General features: G+C 46.0%; 1 protein-coding gene and 2 pseudogenes across 1 annotated transcript in view; 1 reads left to right on the top strand and 2 right to left on the bottom strand.

Annotated features, from left to right (window-relative positions):
• Window positions 1-17700, bottom strand: part of CHID1 (chitinase domain containing 1) — a 990316-nt gene that overhangs the window by 613731 nt on the left and 358885 nt on the right. The gene's annotated exons all lie outside the window — the stretch shown is intronic.
• LOC134971285 (5S ribosomal RNA) lies at window positions 11198-11316 on the bottom strand (annotated as a pseudogene).
• On the top strand, window positions 14610-14728 carry LOC134971224 (5S ribosomal RNA; annotated as a pseudogene).

The following is a 17700-nucleotide window of genomic DNA, read 5'->3' as shown; positions in this document are numbered from 1 at the left end:
AAAATACCTCTGGTCCCAAGCATTTTGGATAAAGGATACTCAACCTGTATATGGCAGTCCAAGTACCATAAAAATAAATCCTACATAATTCAATCTCCTATATATTAGCCCTGTGACTCTGTGCCTGCATTTCTAACGCTGGGTGGATTCACAGACCCTGTCCTGTCCCAGTGTCAGCACACCTGGGTGGAGTCAAAGACCCTGCCCTGTCCCAGTGTCAGCACACCACACACCACTAGCAGAACGGACCACCAGGCAGACACACCATTCTCTGACTGCACTGACGGCCCACACTGCCAGGTAAGCAAGGAGACCCACACACCCCTCCCCTGCAAACACCCACCACCACCTACTACACCCACCTTACCCTCCACGGCGCCACACACAGCTGCTACCCAGTTCGCCACTAGCCCGCCCCCCCCTACCATCTCTTACAGTGCAGCCGCGCCGCGGACTGCGGACATACAGTCACAGCTACACGGCCTCCACACCCCGCCCGCACACATCGCTTGCCACTACCGCTCCACACACACTCACGGAGCCCGACCACACCGCACAGCCTGGCTCCCTCACTATCACGCCAGCTCCCATTCACGCTGTCAGAAGACACCCGACAGGAGCCTACCACAGCAGCTCCCTCCGGCCTTCCCCAGCCCCGTCACCCGCAGCTCTCTTCCGCCGGCCAACAGCAACGCACATAACTCTCCTCCCCTCCCCACTACCGCTGCACACCCTGTCTCACGGAGCCGCAACACATCAGACCGCAAGCCTCCGTCACTACCACGGCAGCTGCGCCTCCGTTACCTCCGTAACCCGCACCGTTCTGCTTGCGCCCGCCAGCCCTGTCGCCACTCCACCATCCTCCAGCACAAATCCACCCCCGCACCCACCACCATCAGTATAGAAGCCAGCAGCAGCGCACCCCCCCCCTTCCCAGTTTGGGAGTAAAGCTGATATTGCTGGGGGGGGGGGGGTTCTATAACTTGATGGCTGCTATTGTGCTGGAAGGGGGGCAAGTGGAATGACTTATAAAGGGGGGAAGATTACTCATCCACTATCACCCCAGCACAATCCTTGAAACAACACCATCCCCATCCACCCCCCACTTCCACCCCCACCCCCACCACCACCATCATCAGCCACACAACAGTATATCTGGCCTACATAGGAGCCAGCAGTAGCGCACCCCCCCCCCCCTTCCCCAACTTGGGAGTAAGGCTGATATTGGTGGGGTGGGAAATAACTTGCTGGCTGCTATTGTGCTGGAAGGGGGGAGTGGGGGGGGGAGTGGAATGCTTTATAAAGGGGGGGAAGATTCCTGATATTGGGGGAGCGGCCTGCCTTATATTATGGGGGGGGGGGGGGCTGGCCATCTATTAGTGTGTGCGTCTTGCAACGGTGGGGGTGTGCCAGGATACTGCTGCCATGCCAGACACTTATTTAAAACCAGCCGCTTGGGACAACACTGCCAACAGGACACTCTCCCCCACCCACACAGCTGCCAGTGACGGTCATGTGGACGTGCACAGGGTCACCACATTGTGCTGATGGGGCCTTCCGGTACAGTGTGGAACGGAGTCCCCTCTACCATACACTTTGTGCTGGGGTAGTGGGGAGCCCTGGAACTTTAACTGTGGACCCCCTGATTACATCACTGTGTGTCCGCAGCACACCTCCCTACCAACACATGGTGGGGGGGTTTGCACACCACTCTCTTACCCTTCTCTGTTCCGGCATGGTGGGGATGCTGGGTATACTACGCAAACACCATACATCACTACCCAACACTGTTCAATTAACCACACACACAACCACTTACCCCTCTACAATTACACTGCAACACCTACAGTACCTTCCACACACTCCACAATCCTGCACACCACAACAAAACACCTACTAGAACACCCACCTCCCTGTCTATACTGCCCATGCATTCTGTCAGCCCATTAACACAACAATCTGCCCACAATGGACCCGTCCCACACACAAGCAATAACATGCCAATTCATGTGTTCCCCACCACACTCCCTTAAACGTCCACACACACACACACACACACACACACACACACACACCACAATACCCTACACAAAGCTCCCAAAACATAACACACACCGCCATGCCACCTCTCAACTCATCCTATAACACACACATACACCTCCTACAACTACCACACCTCCTATAACCTCACCCAGCCCTCACCCCTACACCAATTTATACACTGACCACAGCACACCACATCCACACTCCACACTCACCTAACGGCCCCAAACACACCACATTTCATACACCTACCACAATCCATGTACCCCTTTCACAACAAACTACACTCCACACATTATCACGCTCAAGAAAAGCACATCACGTCAAAGTACACATTACACCAACTGAACAACAAGGACAGCTCCATGGTGACACCCAACACTTTACTAAAAATTTAGTTTTCACACAAATTTTTCAAATGTAAACCATATCTTCACATACTTGCCTTGCACAACCATCTTTACTATACATTACATTTACACCAACAATCTAACCAGCCACCCCTATAAACACTGCTCACCCACTCACAAAACCCTACACCCCATTCACCATCACATTCTCTTTTGTCATACTACATCTACACACAAACAAACCAAATATTCCACAACAACTTCACCATCTACTATTCTACACCTTCACTTTTCTGTCGAGTTTAGCGGGGCGTAGCCCCTTATGACGGTGTGAAGAGCGCCCGTAGGGCGCGATGAATCACCTAGTCATTATATATTTACAGTACTGTGCAAAAGTTTGAGGCAGGTGTAGAAAAAATGCTGCAAAGCAGAATGCTGTCAAAAATAGAAGTGTTAATAGTTTATTTTTATCAGTTATAAAAATGCAAAGTGAATGAACAGAAGAGAGCTCTAAATCAAATTAATATTTGGTGTTACCACCATTTGCCTTCAAACAGCATCAATTCTTCTAGGAACACTTACACACAAATTTTGAAAGGAACGTGGCAGGGAGGTTGTTCCAAACATCTTGGAGAACTAACCACAGATCCTCTGTAGATGTAGGCTTGCTTATATCCTTCTGTCTCTTCATGTAATCCAAGCCAGACTTGATGATGTTGAGATCAGGGCTCTGTGGGGACCATATCATCACTTCTATGACTCCTTGTTCTTCTTTATGCTGACAACAGTTCTTAATGTCATTGGCTGCATGTTTGGGGTCGATGTTCTGCTGCAGGATAAATTTGGAGCCAAGCAGATGCCTCCCTGACAGTATTGCATTATGGATAAGTACCTGCCTGTATTTCCTGGAGATCAAGTGATACATATATATCTAATGCAGCAATGAAAGGCTACTTTAGATATATATAGGCAGTGTATACATGTGTAAGGAATGCTACTAGTCTGCCAAGATATATTTGGTGCAAAAGCTAATAATTTGAAACATATCTGGTGCTAAATATAAAAGAAAGCAGAGTCGGTGTGGCACACAGGGGAACAGGGGAAACCACCGGTAGGCCCCACTGCCTGTGGGCCCTGCTCCTCCTCTAGGTATCAGGTTCCAGTCTCTATAATAGTGCACATGAATTATGCATTATACATATGTTACATTATACTTCATAAGAACATGGTTTATTATATATTTACCAAGGGGCACAGAACGTGTACTCTGTAATGGTTAGCCAAACCTCTGTGGTGACTGGCCACACCCTTAAGACCCTACAACAGCATTCCCCCAGTGGGCCCTTCATTCCCCAGTCCGACACTGAAAGAATGACCCAAATTTGGGGTTAAGTACAGAAAGTTTAACCGTATATTGTACCAAGCAAAATATGCTGAGCAATATGTGTTGTAAACTAAACTGTAGCAAGCTATTTCTGTTTCCAAGTAGACAATATTAATACATCTGGTACCACATATAATATTTTGCATCCTATCTAAAGATCCTGGTTAGATCCCTCCTGTGAAACCACATTCAAAGCAGCTTAACTCTAGCAGCCAAGCAGAGTAGAGTGTAGCATAGGAACATGAGCTGCTAACAGACAGTGATTAAAAAGACTGATAAGAGTATCAAAAGATAATATTTATTTTTATTTTACAAATTAAATTTTCTTAGATGAAATCACTAGAATCAATAATATTGGTATAACATAGCAAGATCAAAACGAAAACTGTGTGAAGCGCATAGACTGAGGGGGGAATTCAATTAGCCTTGATGATGTGTTAAATTAATGCACTTATCGCCAATATGTGCGCTCCCATTTCTCAAGCAATTCAATTAGAAATTACGAAATCTGCAATTGCGTGATCATTCCTGCCTATGCTACAGGCGTGCAGTAAAGGTCAAAATGGCTGAATCTGCCTGTACCCCAAAAAAGTCAAACTAAGATAGGATAACAGTATAAAAGTATATCATTAAGCATTAAATAAATGCTTTACTTAAAGTAGGGGTACATAAAAATGGGTAATAATACTTTATATATATGGGTAATTTTAAACTACTTAAAACAAAAAAATTGCAAACCCCCACCCCAATAACTTCCACCTGCAAACCTTAAAACACCAGTCCCACTTATAAAGCACCCCTATCTACCTGTCCCATAACTTGTACCCCAATTTCCTGCTTTTTTTTTCCACTCCAAAAATGTCATTACTGCCCAAATAAAAATCAATAAAAGTGCCTCGCTAGTCATTATGGGTGGTGTCTCAGAGGTTCTGAACCAATGGGGTAATTCCAAATTGATCGCAGCAGGAATTCTGTTAGCAATTGGGCAAAACCATGTGCACTGCAGGGGAGGCAGATATAACATGTGCAGAGAGAGTTAGATTTGGGTGTGGTGTGTTCAATCTGAAATCTAATTTGCAGTGTAAAAATAAAGCAGCCAGTATTTACCCTGCACAGAAATAAAATAACCCACCCAAATCTAACTCTCTCTGCAAATGTTATATCTGCCACACCTGCAGTGCACATGGTTTTGCCCAACTGCTAAAACATTTCCAAGTCCCAACATTTTCACCTTAAATTAGGGGTTTTCCCAAACTTTTTACCTGCTCAGGAGGTGGTAAAAAAAAAAATCCCTGTTAAAACCTGTGAAGAATTATCGTGGGTAAAGTTTCATGAATAATTTGATAGGTCCGCTTTCACGCAAAAATAAGTTATCGCGGCTAACTGAATTCCCCCACTTAGTAGTATATTTAAGGAAAGCTTCCAAGCAAACATACAAACATGCAGATCAAATTGACTAATGGGGCCATGTCAAATTCAATATCTTTTGATGACAAATGAACTATATTTATGGTGCCACTCAAAAGCAACAACCACTAACTAAACTGCATAATATGACGCACCAGGAGAATACACACTATTCTTGTTCAGACAATGGATTTATTTTTGTCTGCCTGACTAATGATGTGATTAGAGGGGCTGGAAACAAAGCGAGTGGGAACAGTCTGATCACCAGATACAGGATAAAAATCAGACGCTTAATTTACAGGACACAAAGGGCCTGTAATAGAAAAAGGAAAAAATCCTCTGAAAGGTAAAAGAAGAAACAGCAAGAGCAGCAGGGTCAACCAGTGTGGAAAAGAGACAGAAATCAATTTCCAAAGCCCTGAACTGGAATAGTTTTTAATCTATTCGAAAAAAAGAAGATGATCAAACACTAGGGCTGGCGTTTTATCTCCGTGGATTCAGTAGAGAGGAGGGAGGACTGGTGCACAGCAAAAGGTTATACGCAGAGTCTGTGGATAGTTTAATGGACTTCCCTCTGAGAAGTGAACATCACAGAGAAGAGGTATATGGACCAATGCCGCCTGTGCTCCAATTCAGATCCCAGGCGTTTATGGATGCTATTGAGCGTCTTCATTCGCTGCTGGTGGCATCAACCACGGACAATTTTCTCACCTTGTTAATGGCCTCCTGTGCTATGTGTATCAGGTGTACCAGATACAAACAAATAAGCCAGTGTTCAACAGGTGTTAGGGGACACTACCTAGTACGACTCCTCTGGAATTAAGGGGGAGTAGAATGCCCCTATAAAGGGTTTATTTTTCCCATGGCTGTAATTTATGGTGTGCGGAGAATATAAGATTCTCGAAAATACTTTAGATCGGAAACCAAAAAGCAGAAATTTCAGTGCTTTATAAATGTAAGAATCAGCAACAATACCAGGTTCAGGAAATAACAGGATTTTGATACCTACCGGTAAATCCTTTTCTCCTAGTCCATAGAGGATGCTGGGGTCCACTTCATGACCATGGGGCATAGACGGTTCCGCAGGAGTCATGGGCACTCCCAAGACTTTTCAATGGGTGTGAACTGGCTCCTCCCTCTATGCCCCTCCTCCAGACCTCAGTTATAGGAACTGTGCCCAGGGAGACGGACAGGATTTAGTTTAAACTAGTGGTGAGATACATACCAGCTCACACCTCAACCATGCTGCACACATGGCATTCAACAGAACACACGCCAACAGGCATGAACCAATTACAGCAACATGCTGAAACTAATATAACACAACTTGTGTAACTCTAATAACAAAACTGTAGGTAAAGTCCTCTACGGACTAGGAGAAATGGATTTACCGGTAGTTATCAAAATCCTGTTTTCTCATACGTCCTAGAGGATGCTGGGGTCCACTTCATGACCATGGGGTTTATACCAAAGCTCCAGTACGGGCGGGAGAGTGCGGATGACCCTGCAGCACCGACTGACCGAACTTGAGGTCTTCATCGGCCAAGGTGTCAAACTTGTAGAATTTAGCAAATGTGTTTGACCCCGACCAAGTAGCTGCTCGGCAAAGTTGCAATGCCGAGACCCCCCGGGCAGCCGCCCAGGATGACCCTACCTTCCTAGTGGAATGGGCCTTCACCGACGTCGGTAACGGCAATCCAGCCGTAGTATGAGCGTGCTGAATCGTACTTCTGATCCAACGCAAAATAGTCTGCTTGGAAGCAGGACACCCAATCTTGTTGGAAGCATACAGGACAAACAAAGACTCTGTTTTCCGTATTTGAGCTGTTCTAGCGACATAAATCTTCAAAGCCCTAACCACATCTAGAGACTTTGACTCAGTGAACGTGTCAGTAACTACTGGCACCACAATAGGTTGGTTTATGTGGAAAGATGAAACCACCTTCGCAAGAAAATGTTGACGAGTCCTCAACTCTGCCCTATCTTCATGGAAGATCAGGTAAGGGCTCTTGTGAGACCATGCCCCCAATTCAGACACCCGCTGCACAGATGCCAATGCCAAAAGCATCACCACTTTCCAAGTGAGAAACAAACTTTAATTCTATCTCTTGTAGAGGCTCAAACCAATCTGATTGAAGGAACTGCAACACCACGTTAAGGTCCCATGGTGCCACTGGAGGCACAAATGGAGGCTGGATGTGCAGAACCCCTTTCACGAAGGTCTGAATCTCTGGAAGAGAGGCCAATTGTTTTTGGAGGTACACTGACAAGGCCAAAATCTGGACCTTGATTGATCCCAATCGTAGGCCCGCCTCCACACCAGCCTGCAGAAAATGGAGAAAACGTCCCAACTCAAACTCTTCCGTAGGAGCCTTCTTGGATTTATACCAAGACAGATATTTTCTTCAAATACGATGGTAATGTTTTGACGTTACTCCTTTCCTGGCCTGAATAAGGGTGGGGATGACTTCCTTGGGAACACCCTTTCGGGCTAGGATCCGGCGCTCAACAGCCATGCCGTCAAACGTAGCCACGGTTAGTCTTGATACACGCACGGCCCCTGCTGCTGCAGGTCCTCACGAAGAGGAAGAGGGCGAGGATCTTCTATGAGCAACTCCTGAAGATCTGGGTACCAAGCGCTCCTTGGCCAGTATGGGGCAATGAAGATTGCTTGAACTCTTGTTCTTCTTATGATCCTGAGCACTTTTGGGATCAGCGGACCGGAACACCCACTGGGCCACCAGCGCATCCACTTCTATTGCTTGAGGGTCTCTCGACCTGGAACAATATTTCTGAAGCTTCTTGTTGAGACGAGATGCCATCATGTCTACTTGAGGAACTCCCCAAAGACTTGTCACCTCTGTGAAGACTTCTTGGTGGAGGCCCCACTCTCCTGGATGGAGATCGTGTCTGCTGAGGAAGTCTGCTTCCCAGTTGTCTACTCCCGGAATGAAAATTGCCGACAGAGCCTTTACATGTCTTTCTGCCCAGAGGAGGATCTTCGTGACCTCTGCCATTGTCGCTCTGCTTTTCATTCCGCCCTGCCTGTTTATGTACGCGACTGCTGTTACATTGTCCGACTGGATATGCACGGGATGATCTCGAAGAAGATGTACCGCTTGTTGAAGGCCGTTGTAAATGGCTCTCAATTCCAGCACGTTTATGTGAAGGCAGGCTTCCTGACTTGACCATTTTCCCTGGAAGCTTTCTCCCTGAGTGACAGCTCCCCAGCCTCGGATACCTGCATCCGTGGTTACCAGGAGCCAGTCCTGAATCCCGAACCTGCGTCCCTCTAGTAGGTGAGAACTGTGTAGCCACCACAGGAGCGAAATCCTGGCTTTTGACGACAGGATTATCTTCCGGTGCATGTGTAGGTGGGAGCCCGACCACTTGTACGACAGGTCCCACTGGAATACCCTAGCATGGAACCTGCCAAACTGTATGGCCTCGTAGGCCGCCACCATCTTCCCCAACAACCGAATGCACTGATGGATCGACACATCTCTGATGGATCGACAATTCCCTGCCTCAGACAGGGAATTCCAAACACGTAGGAAGTACGTGTTTGGAATTCCCTGCCTGAGGGAGTTGTATTGGCGGAATCTGTCAACACCTTTAAGAATGGGTTAGATAAATTCCTAGTGGATAAGGATATCCAGGGTTATGGGGCATAGTCATGCATTATAGTTAACACAAAAAGGGATAGACATCAGCATCAGTCAAAAATTTTAAACTAATCATCATGCATAGGAGAACAAAAATAGGTTGAACTCGATGGACAAATGTCTTTTTTCAACCTCAGATACTATGTTACTATGTTACACTCGATGGTTTCAATATCTGTTTTACCATTTTCTGGATTTCCAGAGCCTTTTTCACCGGAAGAAATACTCTCTGAACTTCTGTGTCCAGAATCATCCAGAGAAAAGACAATCTTGTCGTCGGTTCCAACCGTGACTTTGGATAAGTTATGATCCAACCGTGTTGTTGGAGTATTGACAGGGAGAGAGTGATGTTTTGTAATAACTGCTCCCTGGATCTCGCCTGATCATCTAGATAAGGAATTATAATGACTCCTTTCTGACACAGGAGAACCATCATCTCCGCCATCACCTTGGTGAATACCCTCGGTGCTGTGGAGAGACCGAAAGGTAATGTCTGGAATTGGTAATGGCAATCCTGAACCGCGAATCTCAGATAAGCCTGGTGAGGAGGATAAATGGGAACATGCAGGTAAGCATCTTTTATGTCTACAGACACCATGTAGTCCCCCTCCTCCAGACTGGAAATCACTGCCCTGTGATTCCATTTTGAACTTGAATCGTTTCAAGTAGAGATTCAGATTTTTCAGGTTTAGGATCGGTCTGACCGAGCCGTGCGGCTTCGGAACTACAAAAAGGCTTGAATAAAACCCCTCCCCTTGTTGTGACAAAGGTACCAGGACTATGACCTGATCCTGACATAATTTTTGGATTGCCGCTGTTACTGCTTCCCTTTCTGGAAGAGAAGCTGGCAAGGTCGATTTGAAAAATCGGCATGGGGGAACGTCTTGAAACTCCAGCTTGTATCCCTGGGACACTATTTGCAACACCCAGGGATCCAGGCCAGACAGATTCCAACCTTGGCTGAATAGTTTGAGACGTGCCCCCACCCGAGCAGCCTCCCGCAAAGGAGCCCCAGCGTCATGCTGAAGATTTGGCAGAAGTAGGGGTAGACTTCTGCTCCTGGGAACCTGAAGCTGCTGTGGACTTCTTTCCCTTTCCCCTTCCCCTACCCGCAAAGGGGGAACCTCTCGCTTTTTTGTATTTATTGGGCCAAAAGGACTGCATGTGCGGATGATATGTCTTTTTTGCCGGTGCAGGCGCAGAGGACAAAAATGTTGACTTACCTGCGGTAGCCGCCGAGACTAATGCATCCAGTCCATCGCTAAATAAGGCCTCACCTTTATATGGGAGAGCCTCCATATTTATTTTGGAATCTGCATCCGCATTCCACTGGCGAATCCACAACGCCCGCCGAGCCGATACTGCCATGGTAGCGGATTGTGAACTCAAGAGTCCAATATCTTTCATCGCTTCTAGCATGTATGCGGTAGCGTCTTTGATATTCCCTAACTTAAGGAGTATCTCATCTTTATCAATCGTGTAAATTTCTGATGACACGCTTTCTGACCATTTTTCAATAGCGCGACTCACCCACGCGCAAGCAATTGTGGGCCTGAGCAGCGTACCATTGGCAACATAAATGGATTTCAATGTAGTTTCCATCTTTCGGTCTGCAGGCTCTTTTAGTGAAGCCGTGCCAGGTGCAGGGAGAATTCCCTTCTTTGACAAAACAAAGGACGACCGGGCACTGGTGAAGATTAGATTAGGGTTGATGTGTGAAAGAACCAAAAAGTGGACGATTGTAATTTATGGAAAGAAAATTTCTTTCTTTCAATTATGGTCCTAGTTGGTGGTGCGCCCAGAGCTAGGAAGTACAAGTACTAACAGGGGAGAGAGAGAAAGCTCTTGTGTGGGCGCACTCTTGTTCAAAAAAGGAGGAAAATTCCTCAGATATGTATCAGAAAGTATATAAAATATCAGTTTATTCTTGAAAGTTAAAAATACAATTACCCATATATATGATCCAAATGTGAATAAAGAAAATTATAAAAAATATTAAAATGTTCTGGTCTGTTTTTCACAAAGAGTGATTTGAAAGGTTGTAGACACCTGATTGTCTAACACCCATTTCTCCTGACCAGTACAGAAATTCTGTATTAATGGGACCACGGAGAGGTCTAGATTGTGATAAGTGTATCTTCAAAAGACCATTTTGATTAGGTCAATACCATACACTTTGCTGGTCGCCAGTTAATCTAAATGCACACATATAGGATATATATTACTTATGTAGTCAAAGCCTGACGCTGAACTAATATATAGAAAAGAAGAAGGGAGAAAAGAAAGGAAAAAAGATTAGTGGTGATACTGCTGTTGGTGTCGCCTTTCAAATAAAGGGAATAGTTTATACTCTACAACACCAGGTATTCGCAGGAAGTCTCCTATCCAGGTACTAACCCAGCCCAACGCTGTTTGGCTTCCAAGATCGGACGAGATCGGGCATTAGCAGCGTGGTATGATAGTAGAGGGACTGTACACCAATGAGAGTGCACCTATATAAGAATGGTAGAGAATGTAGATAGTAAAGAAAAAGAAAATATATGTGGATCTGCTTTCCACGTTAGACACGGCACAACAAGCACCACAGCCGTGGCGTTGTGCACCCTGAATCGTGGATGAGAGTCCACAGAAAAATAGTAAGCCAAAAGGAGATTGTAGAAGAAATTATAATATTAATTTTTATTATATATTTGGTCAAATAGGAATGAAAATCTCCAAATTGTCTCAAGCGTCAAGCAAATTCTAAACCATATAGGAGTCGGATATACTTAATCCCATATGAAACACCAGATATATTTGTAGCCAAAAAACCATACATTCATTAGGCACAGATTTAGCCAAAATATTGGGTGTAATTAAGTGTAATTAGTACACTGCTGATTATAGTCTGGAAGTGAGCTAAAGGTGAGTCTACACACAAAAAAGCTAAAATAGCAACGGTGTTCCTTGATAAGGTAAACTGTACTTTGCCTGTATTAATCTAGACAGTATGTCAGTTAATGTTTGCAAGTCAGACAGATCACTTTAGATTTTAGACTATATTCAGCACACAAGATTTGACTGTGCCTTGAAATACAATGATACAATGATCTAGATGAGTATACTCATCTAGATCATTGTATTTCAAGGCACAGTCAAATCTTGTGTGCTGAATAAAGTCTAAAATCTAAAGTGATCTGTCTGACTTGCAAACATTAACTGACATACTGTCTAGATTAATACAGGCAAAGTACAGTTTACCTTATCAAGGGACACCGTTGCTATTTTAGCTTTTTTGTGTGTAGACTCACCTTTAGCTCACTTCCAGACTATGGCCCTCATTCCGAGTTGTTCGCTCGCTAGCTGCTTTTAGCAGCATTGCACACGCTAAGCCGCCTGCCCTCTGGGAGTGTATCTTAGCTTAGCAGAATTGCGAACGAAAGATTAGCAGAATTGCGAATAGAAATTTCTTAGCAGTTTCTGAGTAGCTCCAGACTTACTCAGCCATTGCGATCAGTTCAGTCAGTTTCGTTCCTGGTTTGACGTCACAAACACACCCAGCGTTCGCCCAGACACTCCCCTGTTTCTTCAGACACTCCCACTTTTTCCCCAGAAACGCCAGCGTTTTTTCGCACACGCCCAGAAAACGTCAAGTTCCCGCCCAGAAACACCCACTTCCTGTCAATCACAGTACGATCACCAGAACGATGAAAAAATCTTGTTATGCCGTGAGTAAAATACTTAACTTTTGTGTAAAATAACTAAGCGCATGCGCTCTGCGAACCTTGCGCATGCGCAGTAAGCGACTAATCCCAATATAGCGAAAATCGGCAACGAGCGAACAACTCGGAATGACCCCCTATAATCAGCAGTGTACTAATTACACTTAATTTCACCCAATATTTTGGCTAAATCTGTGCCTAATGAATGTATGGTTTTTTGGCTACAAATATATCTGGTGTTTCCATATGGGATTAAGTATATCCGACTCCTATATGGTTTAGAATTTGCTTGACGCTTGAGACAATTTGGAGATTTTTTTTCCTATTTGACCAAATATATAATAAAAATTAATATTATAATTTCTTCTACAATCTCCTTTTGGCTTACTATTTTTCTGTGGACTCTCATCCACGATTCAGGGTGCACAACGCCACGGCTGTGGTGCTTGTTGCGCCGTGTCTAACGTGGAAAGCAGATCCACATATATTTTCTTTTTCTTTACGATCTACATTAGGGGTGGGCAAAATACGGCCCGCGGGCCGGATGCGGCCCGCAAACCGATCCTGTCCGGCCCACTGCCTCCCACCAGCGAACAATGACAAGCGGCCCGAACGGCTGAGCTGCTTGTCATTGCTCTGAGCTGCAGTACCTCCAAGCTGCCGGCGGCGCCTCTCTCCCCTGCTGCTCCTGCGTTGTAGCAGCCTCCTCCTCCTCCAGAGTCCCCAGTGACAATGGCTGGGTTCAGCCGAAAAGGGGCGGAGCTACGTGTCGAGGAGGGGGCGGGGCTACACGGGACCTCAGGGGGCGGAGCTACACGGGACAAGAGCCAGACTTGTACAGAATAGATCCATCCTTCCTGCCACTGCCAGCCAGCTAGATCAGTAAAGTTAATGGGAAAAGTGAGTGAGAGAAAGAAAGGGGGGGGGGGGGGGTGTGATAGTGTGCGTATATTTGTGTGTGCGGGCAGTGGCGTCAGTCTGTTTTTAGGTTTGGGGGTGAGATCTTTAGCTCTCGCTGTACCAACCCCTCCCGTGTTCTGTCACCATGTCACCCCCGTGTTCTGTCACGTATAACCCCCCCGTGTTCTGTCACTGTCACCCCCCCCCTGTGTTCTGTCACCCCCCGTGTTCTGTCACTCTGTCGCACCCCCCGTGTTCTGTCACTGTGTCGCACCCCCGTGTTCTGTCACCGTGTCACACCCCCGTGTTCTGTCACCGTGTCACACCCCCCGTGTTCTGTCACCGTGTCACACACCCCGTGTTCTGTCACCGTGTCACACACCCCGTGTTCTGTCACCGCGTCACCCCCACCGTGTTCTGTCACCGTGTCACACACCCCGTGTTCTGTCGCTGTCACCCCCCTCCCCGTGTTCTGTCACCGTGTCACACACCCCGTGTTCTGTCGCTGTCACCCCCCTCCCCGTGTTCGGTCACCGTGTCACCCCCCCCGTGTTCTGTCACCGTGTCACCCCCCACCGTGTTCTGTCACCGTGTCACCCCCCCGTGTTCTGTCACAGTGTCACACACCCCGTGTTCTGTCACCGTGTCACCCCCACCGTGTTCTGTCACCGTGTCACACACCCCGTGTTCTGTCACTGTCACCCCCCCCCTCCCCGTGTTCTGTCACTGTGTCAAACCTTTCCCCAGGGGCCATAAGACACTGGATAATTTGCTTGCTGCACAATAATTATCCTAAATAAAATGTTAATGTGTAAAAGGGGGCTCTACCTGCTGTAATGTGTAAAAGGGGCTCTACCTTCCATACTGTGTAAAAGGGGCTCTATCTGGTGTAATGTGTGTAAGTGGCGCTGTGTGGCGCAATTTGAATAATGAAGACTATTGTGCAGCCTAATATGAATCTGTATTCTTTTTGGCCACACCCCTTCCACATGAAGCACGTCCCTATATTTTTGGCAAGTGGGGGGAGCTGCTATTTTGTATGTGGCCCTCGGATACTGACAGGAAATGTCAAGCGGCCCCTCAGCTGAAATAATTGCCCACCCCTGATCTACATTCTCTACCATTCTTATATAGATGCACTCTCATTGGTGTACAGTCCCTCTACTATCATACCACGCTGCTAATGCCCGATCTCGTCCGATCTTGGAAGCCAAACAGCGTTGGGCTGGGTTAGTACCTGGATAGGAGACTTCCTGTGAATACCTGGTGTTGTAGAGTAGGAACTATTCCCTTTATTTGAAAGGCGACACCAACAGTAGTATCACCACTAATCTTTTTTCCTTTCTTTTCTCCCTTCTTCTTTTCTATATATTAGTTCAGCGTCAGGCTTTGACTACATAAGTAATATATATCCTATATGTGTGCATTTAGATTAACTGGCGATCAGCAAAGTGTATGGTATTGACCTAATCAAAATGGTCTTTTGAACATACACGTATCACAATCTAGACCTCTCCGTGGTCCCATTAATACAGAATTTCTGTACTGGTCAGGAGAAATGGGTGTTAGACAATCAGGTGTCTACAACCTTTCAAATCACTCTTTGTGAAAAACAGACCAGAACATTTTAATATTTTTTTATAATTTTCTTTATTCACATTTGGATCATATATATGGGTAATTGTATTTTTAACTTTCAAGAATAAACTGATATTTTATATACTTTCTGATACATATCTGAGGAATTTTCCTCCTTTTTTGAACAAGAGTGCGCCCACACAAGAGCTTTCTCTCTCTCCCCTGTTAGAATTACCTTCTTTGTCAACCTGGATAGTGCACTGTCTAACACAGGGGGTGACTCCCATTTTTTCCTGTCTTCCACCGGGAAAGGATAAGCTATCTGAATTCTCTTGGGAATACGAAATTTCTTTTCGGAATTCACCCACATCCCTCCAAAGAGTGTATTAAGCTCGTGGGAAGGAGGGAAAGTGACCTTAGATTTATTTTCTTTATAGAAATAAGCCTTCGCCTGAGGTACAGGAGTGGCTTCCGTGACTTCCAGAACTTCCCTTATAGCCACAATCATATATTGTATATTTTTTGCCAATTTATGATCTATTTCTCTGGAGTCACTATCGTCGACACAACAATCAGTGTCCGTGTCGGTATCAGTATTCACAATATTCGCAAATGGTCTCTTATGTGACCCAGAGGGGTCGCCCGAGGATAGAAGAACAGAGCCCTGAAAAATCACATCCTTCACATATTTTCTCCAGCACTCAGCATGAGATTCAGACTTATCTAATCTCCTATTGATATGATGCATACTATCACGTATTTCTTTCACCCATGCAGGCTCTTGATGTGCCGGCAGTGCCACCACATTACACTTCTGTGTCCCTAAAATGGAACTCCCTGCCTCTGACATGTCTTACACACGTGTACAACACACACACAGACACACTGGGACTTATAGGGGACAGACCCACAGTAAAATCTGTCAGAGGGACACAGTTTAGGAGCAGCCAGTTCACAACCTCAGCGCCAGTATCTAATGCCTGTGAACACAGAATGCCCACTGACATGCAGCGCTTTTTACACAGTAAAACACACTTGTAAAGCACCAAATTCGCTTGTGCCCCGTTTTGCACCCTGATACTTGTAGTCAGAAGTGAAGGAGGACCAGCAATGTTTCTGCAGCCGGAGAGAGAACATGGCACTGAGCAGTGTGCTGGCTGCCTGAGGAAGAAGCTCCGCCCTTTTTACCTCAGAAACTTTTCATAATATTTATACTGGCGGGTGTAGGGCTGTGCCTGGGCATCTTATGCCCCATTTTTGCCAGTTTATAGAGGTGTTTTTGCTGCCCGGGGCGCGCCCCCGCCCCCTGCAGTGCCTGTGTGTGTGGGCAGCAATGGTGCGCTGCGCTCCCGCCAGCCACGCTGTACCTCAGACGTCACTTTTCTTGATAGAAGATCTGTCTTCTTCTACTCACCTGTCTTCTGACTTCTGATCTGTGAGGGGGGTGACGGCGTGCTGTGGGAGTGAGCATCTAGACACGGCTAGCGTTCAGTTCCCTTCAGGAGCTAATGGTGTCCTGTCAGCCAGAAGCAGAGCCATGAAACTCTTCAGGAAGTTGGTTCCTACTTCTGCCCCCTCAGTCCCACGAAGCAGGGAGTCTGTTGCCAGCAGTTCTGCCTGAAAATAAAAAACCTAACATAAGTCTTTTCAGAGAAACTCAGTAGAGCTCCTCAGAGTGCATCCAGTCTGCCTGGGCACATTTCTAAAACTGAGGTCTGGGGAGGGGCATAGAGGGAGGAGCCAGTTCACACCCATTGAAAAGTCTTGGGAGTGCCCATGGCTCCTGCGGAACCGTCTATGCCCCATGGTCAGGAAGTGGACCCCAGCATCCTCTAGGACGTATGAGAATAGGAAGTAAGTAGTGCAATGGGGCGGATTCCCCATAAATATTATTATATACTTTTACAAAACTGAGTTTGGATTCTGTACAGTGCACCAAATTGCATTGCAGCTATAAAATATTCTAATTTGGGTAAATTGTGGAGGGAAGTTAAGTACAAACCACCACACGTGAATGTGAGCTTATATATATATATATATATATATATATATATACACACACACACACACACACACACACACACACACACACACACACACACACACACACATTTCTTATGGACAGAGGTTAAATAATATCGTCATCTGTGGAGAAATGTCTGATTTTTGTGTAATGGTTAGCATTACTGCCACACGGCACTGAGGACTTGGGTTCCATTCCCAACATGGCCCTAACTGTGTGGTGTTTCTATATTCTTCCCGTACTTGCGTGGGTTTCCTCGGGGTACTCCGATTTCCTCCCACACTCTGAAAATATACTGGCAGGTGAAGTGGCCCCAGAAAAAAATGAACCCTAGTGTGTATGCATGTGGTAGGGAATATAGGGCCTAATTCAGAGTTGAAAGGTAATGCAATTGCGATTTTCTAGGCTACGGAAATGCTAATGTTAGCAAGTGAAGCTGACGCCCAGAAATGAGCAGCCCACCGAAGCTATTGCAGCTCATTCGCAACTGTGTACAAATTCACAGCCTTAACACACAAAAAAAAAAAGAGGATCATAGACTGTTCGAGTAGGTCTATTACTACACAGTCTGGACAAAGCAGTAGCGATGCAGACGCCATGTTTTTCTGCATACATGATTGCAGCTGACAGGCCCATAGATTGTAAACTC

This window comes from Pseudophryne corroboree, chromosome 11 (assembly GCF_028390025.1).
Source record: "Pseudophryne corroboree isolate aPseCor3 chromosome 11, aPseCor3.hap2, whole genome shotgun sequence".
NCBI classification, from domain to species: Eukaryota; Metazoa; Chordata; class Amphibia; order Anura; family Myobatrachidae; genus Pseudophryne; species Pseudophryne corroboree.
The sequence above is the reverse complement of the archived record's forward strand: the minus strand, read 5'-3'. Positions and strand labels throughout refer to the sequence as shown.